At 36.0% G+C, this 13,334-nt stretch overlaps 1 protein-coding gene across 4 annotated transcripts in view; it reads left to right on the forward strand.

Annotated features, from left to right (window-relative positions):
* Positions 1-13,334, forward strand: part of LOC138691133 (peripheral plasma membrane protein CASK-like) — an 854,250-nt gene that overhangs the window by 370,624 nt on the left and 470,292 nt on the right. The gene's annotated exons all lie outside the window — the stretch shown is intronic.

Consider the following 13,334-nt stretch of genomic DNA (forward strand, 5'->3'; position numbering starts at 1 on the left):
CCATCTTTTCTCTGCATATCTGGCGCCGAACCTGCAACCCAGCCAGGGAGCACCCGAATTCATAATAGAGGACCAAAGTACCGAATCTTTTCATGTATTGATCGGGAATCGAATCGGAAGAGGAGAATTGAGAGGACAAATTTAAAAGGCACGCAAAACGCGTCCTTGCAAGGGGTTCGGGGCTGTAAGAAACTAAATATGTGAGCTCCAAGCCTGTTTGCCACTTGTCTCACTCCGGGTTACGCTGTTCCACTGATGAAGCTCATGTATTGATGACTTTCTTAATAGTTTTGCTGACACCGAGTCTGCACATTGAAATGGACACGTACTGTACGTCGTACACCAATAATAGAACATGTGAAATTGCATCTTTACTTGCAGAAAATCGGGCATGTTTCTGCATTAATTTTTTATTTGTTTTTTCCAGATGACGATATAAGAAATTTTGGACTCCGGCTATTTTAAAATCCGACAGATTCACTTTTTGCACTTGCGTGTTTCGTCTCTAAGAACCGTTTCAATTTTGAGGGTTTCATACACTCGTTTGAAAGCACTTCGTAACAAACAACAATGCACCGAGGTTTTGGTTCACTCTCATTGCCACACGAAGTAAATCCAAATTCCAAATAACTTCTGTCATATTTACGAAAGTATTTTTTCTTTGAATAACTACTATTAGGACTAGATATTTCTTTAATGGCACTATAATCACTGATATTAATATATTTAATTACACACAACTTCTAAACTATTAGTACTGCATAATTGAAGCGTATCATCATGTTCCTTTCTTTTCAAAGATCCGGATCGAAGCCAGTTTTCCATTATTTATAATGAACACTATTTAACAGAGACATGGACAACTACTAGCATGTACCACATAAGAAGGATTTCAAACAACTAACTGCTAACAGGCAAGCGATGAATCAACAATGCACAGAATTTGTTATAAGTTACTTGTGATTAGCTACAAAAATATAATTAGGAAAGTATTGTAATTAATTATTTCTGTTTTAAAATATAGGTATACTGGTATTAAGATCAAAGGGAACAAGAGTAAGGTGGTCCGCGGAACTGTTCTGACTTGAAAATGTGGTCCCCACTTCAGGAAAGTTTGAGAAACGCTATCCTAAGACATCTTCCTGCACTCATTTTCAGGATTTCATAGCCTTTCTTAATTCTTCTCTATTATCCCATTCGCCATCTTCCAATACCCTTTCTCTCATCGTTCTAATTATTCTTTCTGTCCTATGTCAATTTTGGTCTTCCCCCTCTTCCTTTTTCCCCGTTGGAATCCGTTCTTACATCTTCTTCGGCAATCTATCTTCTGTCATTCTCTTCATATGGGGCTTGAAACAACTGGCCAGCTCCCCGTTTATCGAGGAAAAAAGTAAAATGTTAAGAAAACTCGTTATTTCCATTGTATTCCCTCTAATTATTATTAATTCGTAGCCGTTGTACTCTGAGGAAATCCCACTGTCGAATTGTCTACCAGGAATTTCATAGGAATTGTTAGAACTTAAGCATATCCTCTTCAGCGAGTAGTTATTAACTAATTGACTGAATTACGACTAGAACTTGAAGTGGAGAGGGATTCGAAGTTCGAATACGTCTAATAAACAATAAAACACGTATTTAATATGAAACACAGAACGTCGAGAATACGTAGTGGAGTTACACGCTGTTTCCGTGCAGTTTTGGTTGAATTGCTTCATCAAGGCTACGGCTGTTAACTTGAAACGAAAATAAAAGCATAAGAACATGAAAGTTCTAATATTGTGAAGGATTGTGTCAACGTAAAGGAATTAAGATTATATCTTTAAAGTAATCATGTCTCTGAAGCTGTGTATATCAGGCTAAAACGTGCCTGTGAATTTTTGCTTTATGCTTTACAATCTCCTTCAGAAAATTGCACTGTCAATAATAATGGAATTTACAACATGACAAAAGTATATAGGGTATTTGTAAACAATAATAATAATAATAATAATAATAATAATAATAATAATAATAATAATAATAATAATAATAGTAGTAGTAGTAGTAGTAGTAGTAGTAGTAGTAGTAGTAGTAGTAGTAGTAGTAGTAGTAGTAGTAGTAGTAGTAGTAGTAGTAATCCGGGACCGGAATTTTAGGCATTATTAATCATTGAAATAGGCAGGCAAAAACGCATCATAAATAGCTAAAATAGGCAGGCAAAAAGGCATTATAAATAGCTAAAATACGCAATAAAAGGCAATTACAAAAACCTTGCACTAGTCCCACAACCTTGCACTTTCCACAAAGGGATTTCGGCAGCAAGAAAACATTTACACAAGTCGAATGCAAATTGAGATTTTCGACTCGATGTTGCAATTACTGTTGGAAGCAAAGAAATCTTCTTCCCAGTAGCTTTGGAAAGTGCATTTTTGTGTTCTGTTGTACTGATATGTTGCGATATGAAATATTTAGCTATAGTCCCGTCGCTCTAATTTCCGGCAGCCAATCACGTTGCAGGTCGGATAAATTTAAACGTGTGCGTCTTGTGATTCGCTTATAAAGACGCTATGCATTTCCTAAGGCTCGATAAATAATATAATCGCCCGCCATTTTGCCTCTTTCGTTGGCTTTCGCAGAAAGCACACGAGGACGTTATTTGCCGCTCAATTATTTGCTGAATTACAGTGCGTTTGATTTATTATCATAGGAGCTACGACATGATAATGTTTAACGGTGTGGCAAATAGATTCTTCGTGTGGTAGCTCGGCAACGAAAGAACAAAAATGGCGAACGATACTACCTACCTAGACTTTATAGAGCCTTCACTTCCTAAGACGTAAGCAAAGAGGAGGAGTCACGCCGGGAATAACAGCGTCGCGACTAAAGCTACAACAACGTCGCAATGAAAACTGAAAGAAAAATAACCGTTAAAAATAATGTTACACCCGCACTCATTGTTGTCTTGTCAAATAAACACAAGCATAATTAAAACGCTTACTGTTATTTTTAATATACATTTTTGCACGGCAGCACTCAAGGTTGCAAAGAGAATATGAACTGACTGAAAGACAGTAATATACATTCTAGTGATGGGCGAAGTTGTTCTTTTCCCGGAACAGTTCCGACGGTTCCGGTTCCGAAAAAATACTATGTTCCAAATAACAGTTCCGAAATAACAGTCACCAGTGGTGATGAGTCGGAGTCGTGGAGTCGTTCAAACGAACGGTACAGTACCCTCCCTCTTCACCATGCAGCTCACACTGGAGCACTCATAGGCATGACATAGTACACATTCTTATCTATAGATGGCACTGCAATGCACATTCGAATCGATTTTGGAAAATTGCTGTGCATGCGGACAGAACTCAAAAGCTTAATGTTAGTAATTACACAGCTGTTGACTACAAGGACAGAATACAACACTTTGTTTTCGTACATAAAGTTATAAAGACATGGTAGCCAACTAAAAAAAAATAACATAACATTTAAAACATATGGTATGTAATTTCTGTTCTATTACATAATAAAAAAAAACAAATCATTAATTTTTATTTTTATTTTTCTTAATGCACAGTTATAATAATAATAATAATAATAATAATAATAATAATAATAATAATAATAATAATAATAATGATAATAATAATAATAATAATAATAATAATAATAAATATACAATTTCATAAATAAAAAAGATATTTATTGGCAGTACTGAAACCTGGAAACCCCGCAGTGGGTTAGTAAAATGTTAGTAAAATGTAATTTAAACTTCGCATTAAACCTCGCTCTCCAAGTCAGTACTTATATGGGTAGTTTCCAACAAATAATGCTACAACATTTTTGTCGTTCTTTGATAACAGAGAAGATAGCACAAAAACTTGTGCTTGTCAGACTTAACCTCAACAAACGACATACAGACATTGTAACTAAACCACTCATTACCATTTACGACTTTAACCTTTGTATAGAATCAGCTGATCAATGAATTAATAATAGTATGCGTACTTTATGACTTTGTAGAATGTTTATAAAACAGAATTAGTCAACTAATGGTGAAATAAACCATAAAGCGGGAATGAATATTACAGATTATTAAATACTTACATTACAGATGATTGGCCAGTCTTACAAATGTTGATATTAAAGTTCGCGCCACCACAAGGATTTCAATTTCTATGCGCCCCCCTCCAACCACGTGAGAGTTTCAAGTACCAACTTCAACGAAGTTCCAAGTACAACATAAAGAACAACGAGAACAGTGTAACTGCAGCTGTCGTTGGTTCATCGGAACAAGCTCCGACGTTCCGACTGTTATCTCGGAGTCGGAACATACCTTGTGCAACGCGGTACTGCGAGCCCGCAACAGCTGGGCAAGTGAGCAGCTCGGAGTCGGAACACTGTTATTTCGGAACAGGAGGTTCCGACCTACTGTTCATTTTTGCAACAGTTCCGAGGGAGTCGGAACATACCTTGTGCAACACGGTACTGCGAGCCCGCAACAGCTGGGCAAGTGAGCAGCTCGGAGTCTGAACACTGTTATTTCGGAACAGGAGGTTCCGACCTACTGTTCATTTTTGCAACAGTTCCGAGGGAGTCGGAACATACCTTGTGCAACACGGTACTGCGAGCCCGCAACAGCTGGGCAAGTGAGCAGCTCGGAGTCGGAACACTGTTATTTCGGAACAGGAGGTTCCGACCTACTGTTTATTTTTGCAACAGTTCCGAGACCGGAACAGTTCCAAAATAATTGTTGTGTTATTTTTTACCCATCTCTAATACATTCGGTGAAGTCACTTTCATTGTAGCGGTTATAGAAATAAATTAAAATATACCTGTAGGCAATTTTTAATAATACATTAATAAATAATAGATAAATTTAATATTCAAATAAAGACAAAAAAAAGCATTTATTTTGTAAATTAGGCATTTATATTAAAAAAAGGCAGAAAGGGGCAACATAAAACTGTGACGTTTTAATCACAAAGGTATAATTCGTACAGATTTACTTTAAAAATGAAGATAGATTTAACACAATACATTCTGCCAACGTTACGGTCTCTGATGATGATGATAATGATGATGATGACGATGATGATGATGATAATAATAATAATAATAATAATAATAATAATAATAATAATAATATCATCAGCCTGTTTTACAGGTACAGATGCTTGATCTAATAATTGTGGCAACACCTACCTGCCCTCTCGACAGAATATTGGCGAAACCACTAATGCACGACCTCGGTCCCTAAAACTTCCGAGGTAACCAGTTACCGATGTATAGATGCGTTTGAAATCTGTTGTAGTTTATTAGAGTTCCCTGTGTGCGATATATCTGAGAGTCAAACAAGGTGGCGCAAGAAATCGAACCATGTACTATTTTGTCGTAAAGTCTTTATTTATTTATTTATTTATTTACTTATTTCTTTACTTATTCATTCATTCATTCATTCATTCATTCATTCATTCATTCATTCATTCATTCATTCATTCATTCATTCATTCATCAGGCAAAGCCCAATTACAATGTTGAAGACTGACAAACTAATTTATAAAACATAAACAAGGAAAAGGAAACATACACTTATTAAAAACTGAAACAAAATAGAAATAAGAGAAAGAAAAAAAAAAGAAATTGAAATAAGGTGTGAAAGTAATTTGAAATTAACTAACAACAATATTCTGTAAAATATGATAACAAATAATTTTAAATCTAGAGAAATTCATATTGAAAATATCAACTTTCGGATGAGGATGTAATTTATTGTATAACTGTAACATTTGGAATACTGGGGAATTTTTGTGGGATTCAGTATTTGTCCTTGGTATGTAAAATAAATTTCGAAATTTCGTTTTAAGCTTAGGTGCATAATGTTATATAATAAAATAAATCAACACAGTCCAACTTATTGTTAATAATTTTTATAATAAAAGTTTAAAGATTGACAATTTCGTCTAATCTGCAAACTAGTAAAATGGAAATGTTGACCCACAGTAATAGAAAAAAATGAAAGGATTTTGTGAAACGGAAATTCAAATGACGCAATTTGACTTAGGTTGCCTTGGATATGCTTACGTGATATCCGATAAACTTCATAATGTGAAGGGATCCATTTCTGTGTACGAGGGGACTCCACGTATATGCATAGCCTACTTGGAAGAGTTTATTAAGATCTGTGGCGGGATTTGCCATATACCTATAAAAATAATGTTACTCAGTTGTACTTTGACATGGACTCGAATTTAACGCATGCACAATACACGCGTAACTATAGACAATTAATGCAAGCTTAGCATTACAGTTGGATAAACGACATTCATTATTTACGGGATATTTTTATGTGTTTGTATACAGTACACCAGTTAATTGTTAAATTTGTCCGTGGCTGAAAACCAGTTATTTACTTGTCCTCTTAATAGCACATTCTGCTTTAATACATTTTATGATTATTAAGATGATTTATTATTATTTATTATTATTATTGTTATCATTATTATTATTATTATTATTATTATTATTATTACTGGCTTTTAAGGAATCCGGAGGTTCATTGCCGCCCTCACATAAGCCCGCCATTGGTCCCTAACTTGAGCAAGATTAATCCAGTCTCTATCATCATATCCCACCTTCCTCAAATCCATTTTAATATTATCTTCCCATCTACGTCTCGGCCTCCCCAAAGGTCTTTTCCCACCGGCCTCCCAGCTAACTCTATATGCATTTCTGGATTCGCCCATACGTGCTACATGCCTTGCCCATCTCAAACGTCTGGATTTAATGTTCCTAATTATGTCAGGTGAAGAATACAATTCGTGCAGTTCTGTGTTGTGTAACTTTCTCCATTCTCCTGCAACTTCATCCCTCTTAGCCCCAAATATTTCCCTAAGCACCTTATTCTCAAACACCCTTAACCTATGTTCCTCTCTCAAAGTGAGAGTCCAAGTTTCACAACCATATAGAACAACCGGTAATATAACTGTTTCATAAATTCTAACTTTAAGATTTTTTGACAACGGACTGGATGAATAAAGTTTCTCAATCCAATAAAAACAGGCATTTCCCATATTTATTGTGTGTTTAATTTCCTCCCGAGTATCATATTTGTTGCTGTTGCTCCCAGGTATTTGAATTTTTCCACCTCTTCAAAGGATAAATTTCCAGTTTTTATATTTCCATTTCGTACAATATTCTCGTCACGAGACATAATCATATACGTTGTCTTTTCGATATTCACTTTCAAACCTATCTCTTTACTTGCTTAAAGTAAAATTTCCGTATTTTCCTTAATCGTTTGTCGGTTTTCTCCTAACATATTCACGTCATCCGCATACACAAGCAGCTGATGTAACCCGTTGAATTCCAAACCGTCTCTGTTACCCTGGACTTTCCTAATGGCATACTCTAGAGCATCTCCTTGCTTTAGCCCACAGTGAATTGGAAACGCATCTGACAGAAACTGACCTATACGGACTCTGCTGTACGTTTCACTGAGACACTTTTTAATTAATCGAACTAGTTTCTTGGGAATACCGAATTCAATAAGAGTATTATATAAAACTTCTCTCTTAACTGAGTCATATGCTTTTTTGAAATCTATGAATAACTGATGCACTGTACCCTTATACTCCCATTTTTTCTCCATTATCTGTCGAATAAAAAATATCTGATCAATAGTTGATCTGTTACGCCTAAAATCACACTGATGATCCCCAATAATTTCAGCTACATATGGAGTTAATCTTCTCAAAAGAATATTGGATAACATTTTGTACGACGTCAACAAAAGTGATATTCCTCGAAAGTTTCTACAGTTAGTCTTGTCCTCCTTCTTAAAGATAGGTACGATTATGGACTCCTTCCATTGTTCTGGTACAATTTCCTTTTCCCAAATAGCAAGTACAAGCTTATGAATTTCGTTAGATAATGCGTTTCCACCCTCTTGTATTAATTCTGCTGGAATTTGATCGATACCTGGAGACTTATAATTTATTATTATTATTATTATTATTATTATTATTATTATTATTAATTCATTCATTCATACTGTTATGACCAAGGGCAGGTCTTTCACTGCAAAGCCAGCATTCTCCAGTCTTCCTATTTTCTGCCTTCCTCTTTGTCTCCGCATATGATCTATATATCTTAATGTCGTCTATCATCTGATATCTTCTTCTGCCACGAACTCTTCTCCCGTTCACTATTCCTTCCAGTGCATCCTTGAGTAGGCAGTTTCTTCTCAACTAGTGACTCAACCAATTCCTTTTCCTCTTCCTGAACAGTTTCAGCATCATTCTTTCTTCATCCACTCTTTCAACACAGCTTCGTTTCTTACTCAGTCTGTCCATTTCACACGCTCCATCCTTCTCCATATCCACATTTCAAATGTTTCTATTCGCTCCTCTTCACTTCGTCGTAATGTCCATCTTTCTGCCCCATACAGTGCTACACTCCACACAAAGCACTTCACTATTCTTTTCCTTAGTTCTTTTTCCAGAGGTCCGCAGAAGATTTTTCTATTAAAAGCTTCTTTTGTCATTGCTATCCTTCTTTTGATTTCCTGGCTGCAGCTATGTTACTGCTTATAGTACACCCCAAGTGTTTGAAGGAATTCTACCTTCTTTACTTTTCTTCTTGTGACCATGGTCCTAGTCTTGTTTGAATTTTTCTTCATTCCATACTGCTCACAGCTGTTACTCAGCTCCTGTAACATATCCTTTATTATCATCTCCTCTTCTGCTAACAACGCCGTATCATCAACAAATCTTACACACTTTATTCTTCTTCCTTCTACTATCACTCTTCCCATTTTGTTCACTAAATCCTCTAAGGAGATGTTGAACAGGAGTTATTATTATTATTATTATTATTACTATTATTATTATTATTATTATTATTATTATTATTATTATTGGTGGAGAATGTTATAGCATATTTATTTCCGTTCGTTAGGTACACTTAAATCTAATAGCAAATTGTGCGTACTTATTCTAATTTCATTACCCTAATTGCTATATAGACGTTACATTCAGTCATAGGGACTTGAAACTTTTTCGTTCCCATAGTAGCCATATTTTAATAACGCCGTGGCCAAAACCAAACCTGTCCAAGAAGACAAGAATTTCTTTATACATCATTATTGAGGTTGACGTATTATGTTTAAGGTGGTAACGGTTTCCGGCTCGAGCCAATCAGAACGTATGTTACGTATATCTCGACACGTAAACAGGGTCTCTTAGTAGTTACTAATATCTTCAAATGTCAGTTTGTATTCATATGCAATTTTAAGGAAAGTTGTATTTTTGGTTTGTTTCCGTAGAAACAAATGTATAGTAATGTACCTATAGATAGTTGTCTCAACTCATGGAATAGACCAGAAATATTGGCCGGTTTTGTCTTGTGACTCAATATACTGAATTAAAATTTAGTTTTTCGCGCTCCTAGTAGCGGGGTGTTGAACTACACGATCTCCTCTACTCCAAGTCTTACTTCCAGGCTATTTTGTTAGTTATTACGATTACTACGATTAACTGCTATTACATACTCCTCTAGAAGTAATAGCAAATACTTTACTATAATAATACCGGACAGCTGTATACTAGCAGCAATGACGTGAGTGCGAAAAATAGCGGACCTGACATCTAGCGCAGAGGGATGGAATTACGTCCACAAATACAAATATTAACATAGCGAGATTCGGACTATTGTTTAAAACGTGAGTTACTAATGTGGAATTATATATGAAACACTTAAGAAATGTTGAATAATATTTAATGTAAAATTATTATCTTATATGAAAGCTGCATATTATGAGAAATATTGCATACTTCATATTACTTTCCGTAATTAATTGTTACATATTTTTTCTTTGCCTTACCGAGACAAAATCAATCTGATATTAGGAATGAATTTACAATAATGTTTTATATACGCATTGCTGACAACTGCAAAGATATAATTGATAGTAATCTGATGCTTGTAATAATTAGTAAAGCCATGTGGACAACAATAAAGCTTAATTTGATAAAACCTTAAAAACCAATACATTTTAACTTCTATTTATTTATTAGGTATAAATAAAAAAACTAATTTGTATTTTTCTATCAACACAAAGACGAAGGAATTAGGCCTACTAAAGAATGTTGTTGACTTACGTTTTATGAACTGTCGGAAATCGAAAGTACGATTTGGAGCAATTTGTAATGTTGCAATTGTCACAATTATAAACAGCACATATAGGCCTACACCCTGACATTTTAACACTAGTACTAAGTCATAAAACTATTAACTAGCCCAGCGACAATATACATTGCAGTTGATTACAGCTTGTTTCGCGAGTATCTCCACACCGGCAGGTAGGTAGCAGCACCAGCGTCGTTCGCACGTAAAACTGCTAGCTGTCCGGTATTATTATAGTAAGGTATTTGGTAATAGTGGTAGTAGCAGTACAGCATGTTACCCAGGAAACAGATTTTTCTCACGTAACTGCCGTTTTTTTAAATCGAACGCGACTGAGGAGGAAATACTGTAGTACATTTCCCTTCGATCGAGGTTTTATATTGCGTAGTATGAACAGACAACTAAAGAAAGGAATTTATGCCACATGATGATATTAGGTTAGTTGTACTTAGACTATCGTTATGTCATGAATGACGTGAAGTCTGAGGTATGGCCAGGTTACAACTGAAATGTGTATCGCAGCAATTGAATGAGGGTAAGTTTCTCTTGCGTAGGGTTCAGCGTTGTGCTCCGGCAATTGAGGGTGCTCTGCAAAAGGGAGCTATGTCACATTAACCATGACGTGGGAAAATAAGTCTGTTACGAAAAGGGTCATATCCTAGAATCGTCCACACCTGTGGAGTAATGGTTAGCGCGTCTGGCCGCGAAACCAGGTGGCCCGGGTTCGATTCCCTGTCGGGACAAGTTACCTGGTTGTGGTTTTTTCCAGGGTTTTCCCTCAACCCAATATGAGCAAATGCTGGGTAACTTTCGGTGGTGGACCCCGGACTCAATTCACCGGCATTATCACCTTCATCTCATTCAGACGCTAAGTAACCTAAGATGTTGATAAAGCGTCGTAAAATAACGTACTAAAAATCCTAGAATCAGGCAGAGAGCTCTGGCTGTGGCTCGTGCGCTGCCACATCTATATAGTTTAGGAAAATGAGCAACAGATGGTAGGAAGTGCCTAAAAAAACTTGAAATTTCACTGATCAGAATTTTGTGGCATAGCTCCCTCTTGCAGTGGACCCCTCAATTGGTTTGTTTACATTGCACTGCGATTCGTTGATTGGTCAACCACATAAAGCTACACTCTCCTGCCTATACCACGGCAGAATTCCCTAACAGGTACCCATGCACCTGCATTGCTATAGTCCCGTCGCTCTTATTTCCGGCAGCCAGTCACATTGCAGGTCGGCTACATTTAAAGGTGTGCGTCTTGTGATTCGCTGATGATGACGTAATGCATTTCCTACGGCACGATAAATACTTAATATAATCGCCCGCCATTTTGCCTCTTTCGTTGGCGTTCGCAGAAAGCACACGAGGACGTTATTTGCCGCTAAATTATTTGCTGCATAACAGTGCGTTTGATTTATTGTCATAGGAGCTATGGCATGATAATGTTTAACGGTATGGCAAATAGATTCCTCGTCTGTTAGCTCGGCAACGAAAGCACAAAAATGGAGAAGGATACTACCTACCTAGACTTTATAGAGCCTTCACTTCCTAAGACGTAAGCAAAGAGGAGTCACGCCGGGAATAACAGCGTCGCGACTATAGTTACGTTCACTCTCTCTTTCAAGAATAAACACTCTATGTATACCTAACCTTGTAGTCTCTGTGGGTAAGTTCCTATCTTTACAGATAACACAGGCTGGGATATCAAGGTTAGAGCTTTAGTATAAAGTTGACTTCCATTCCGTGTAATTCACTTTAGTTCGCGGCAATGTAGTGTACATTAGAACAGCGGATCTTCATTTATGATACGTAGCCTATATTACGAAGATATCGTACAAAAAGCATCTTACTGTATTTCTACGGAAATATCTTGACGTTCAACAACCGTCTGATTCAACAATCCGGAATTTATTGAAAAAATGAAAGAAAGAATCTTATTTTTAAACTGAAAGAAAGCACATAAATCTCGCTCTAGCTGAAGAAAAACTCGATGACATAGGCTGTAGACTAGAACAGTCCCCCACCAAATTAACCGAAGTTTGCTCAACAGGAAGGTGTATACAAGATATCAGCTTGGAAAGCGATGAAATTGTTAAGGCGCATTCTCAATGAAAATTAAACATAACATAAGCGTTAACTTAAGAACATAAACGTTACGGTAAAATCAAGAAGTCATACATACCATCATTCACGATGGAAACATAAACATAACAGCAAACATACTTGGTAACCATGGAAACATAACAACGACGCCATTTCCTCATATTCTGTCGTATACTTCAGCGCTCCACGATTGTGTTCTGTTTGCAAATCACGTAAGCATAAGCATGAAAGTTTGGAGTTTGCAAACTTTCATGTTAACGTCTTACGGTAATGTTTATGTCAATGCTTATGTGAATCATTGTGAATGATGCCATTTGGTAGCCTGGGCGCAAACGTCTGTGTTTATGTTACGGTTATGTTTAATTTTCATTGTGAATGGGCCTTTAAAACTAAAGGCTTATAAGAAAAGAATTGATCGTAAATGGAAATCACCGCTAAGCGAGCTGTTATTTGCCCATGCTACTCTTCGAATGACGCCTTACTAAGCAAAACCTGTTTCTAAGCGTACACCCGCTAGTACAGTATTGCAAACCATAGAGACATCGCTGTCGAACGAACAATGTTATTCTGTTTCTATGCTGGTCCAAACTCTATATTGTATTTTTAGATTCTTTTGAAACTTTGTGACTAATTGACGTGGTATTTCCTGTGATTATTCCCTTGTAATGGATCTTGCTGCCATAACATGTTTGTTTTTCTTTCTGTGTTGCTCTACTTATCCCAGTTCGAAAATGAGTGTTTTCAGGATATGTGAGAGACTATAAGTTTCTTGAAGATGAACTGAATAATGTTCCGAATTATTGTAACTAGCCTATGTATGTATTTATTCACACTGCAAATGGATATATACCCGGTGGCAGTGGTAACTAATTACACTCAATAATGACAATTAATAATAAACACAAATAATAAAAAAACAATAATTAATAATAATGATAAATAATAATAATAATAATAATAATAATAATAATAATAATAATAATAACAACAACAAGGAGCATCCTAAATTAAATGAAGCGTGGTCACTTAAAATAACATTTAAAGTAAATCTAATTTGTATCTTAACC

The sequence above is a fragment of the Periplaneta americana genome, chromosome 16 (genome assembly GCF_040183065.1).
Source record: "Periplaneta americana isolate PAMFEO1 chromosome 16, P.americana_PAMFEO1_priV1, whole genome shotgun sequence".
Classification (NCBI taxonomy): domain Eukaryota; kingdom Metazoa; phylum Arthropoda; class Insecta; order Blattodea; family Blattidae; genus Periplaneta; species Periplaneta americana.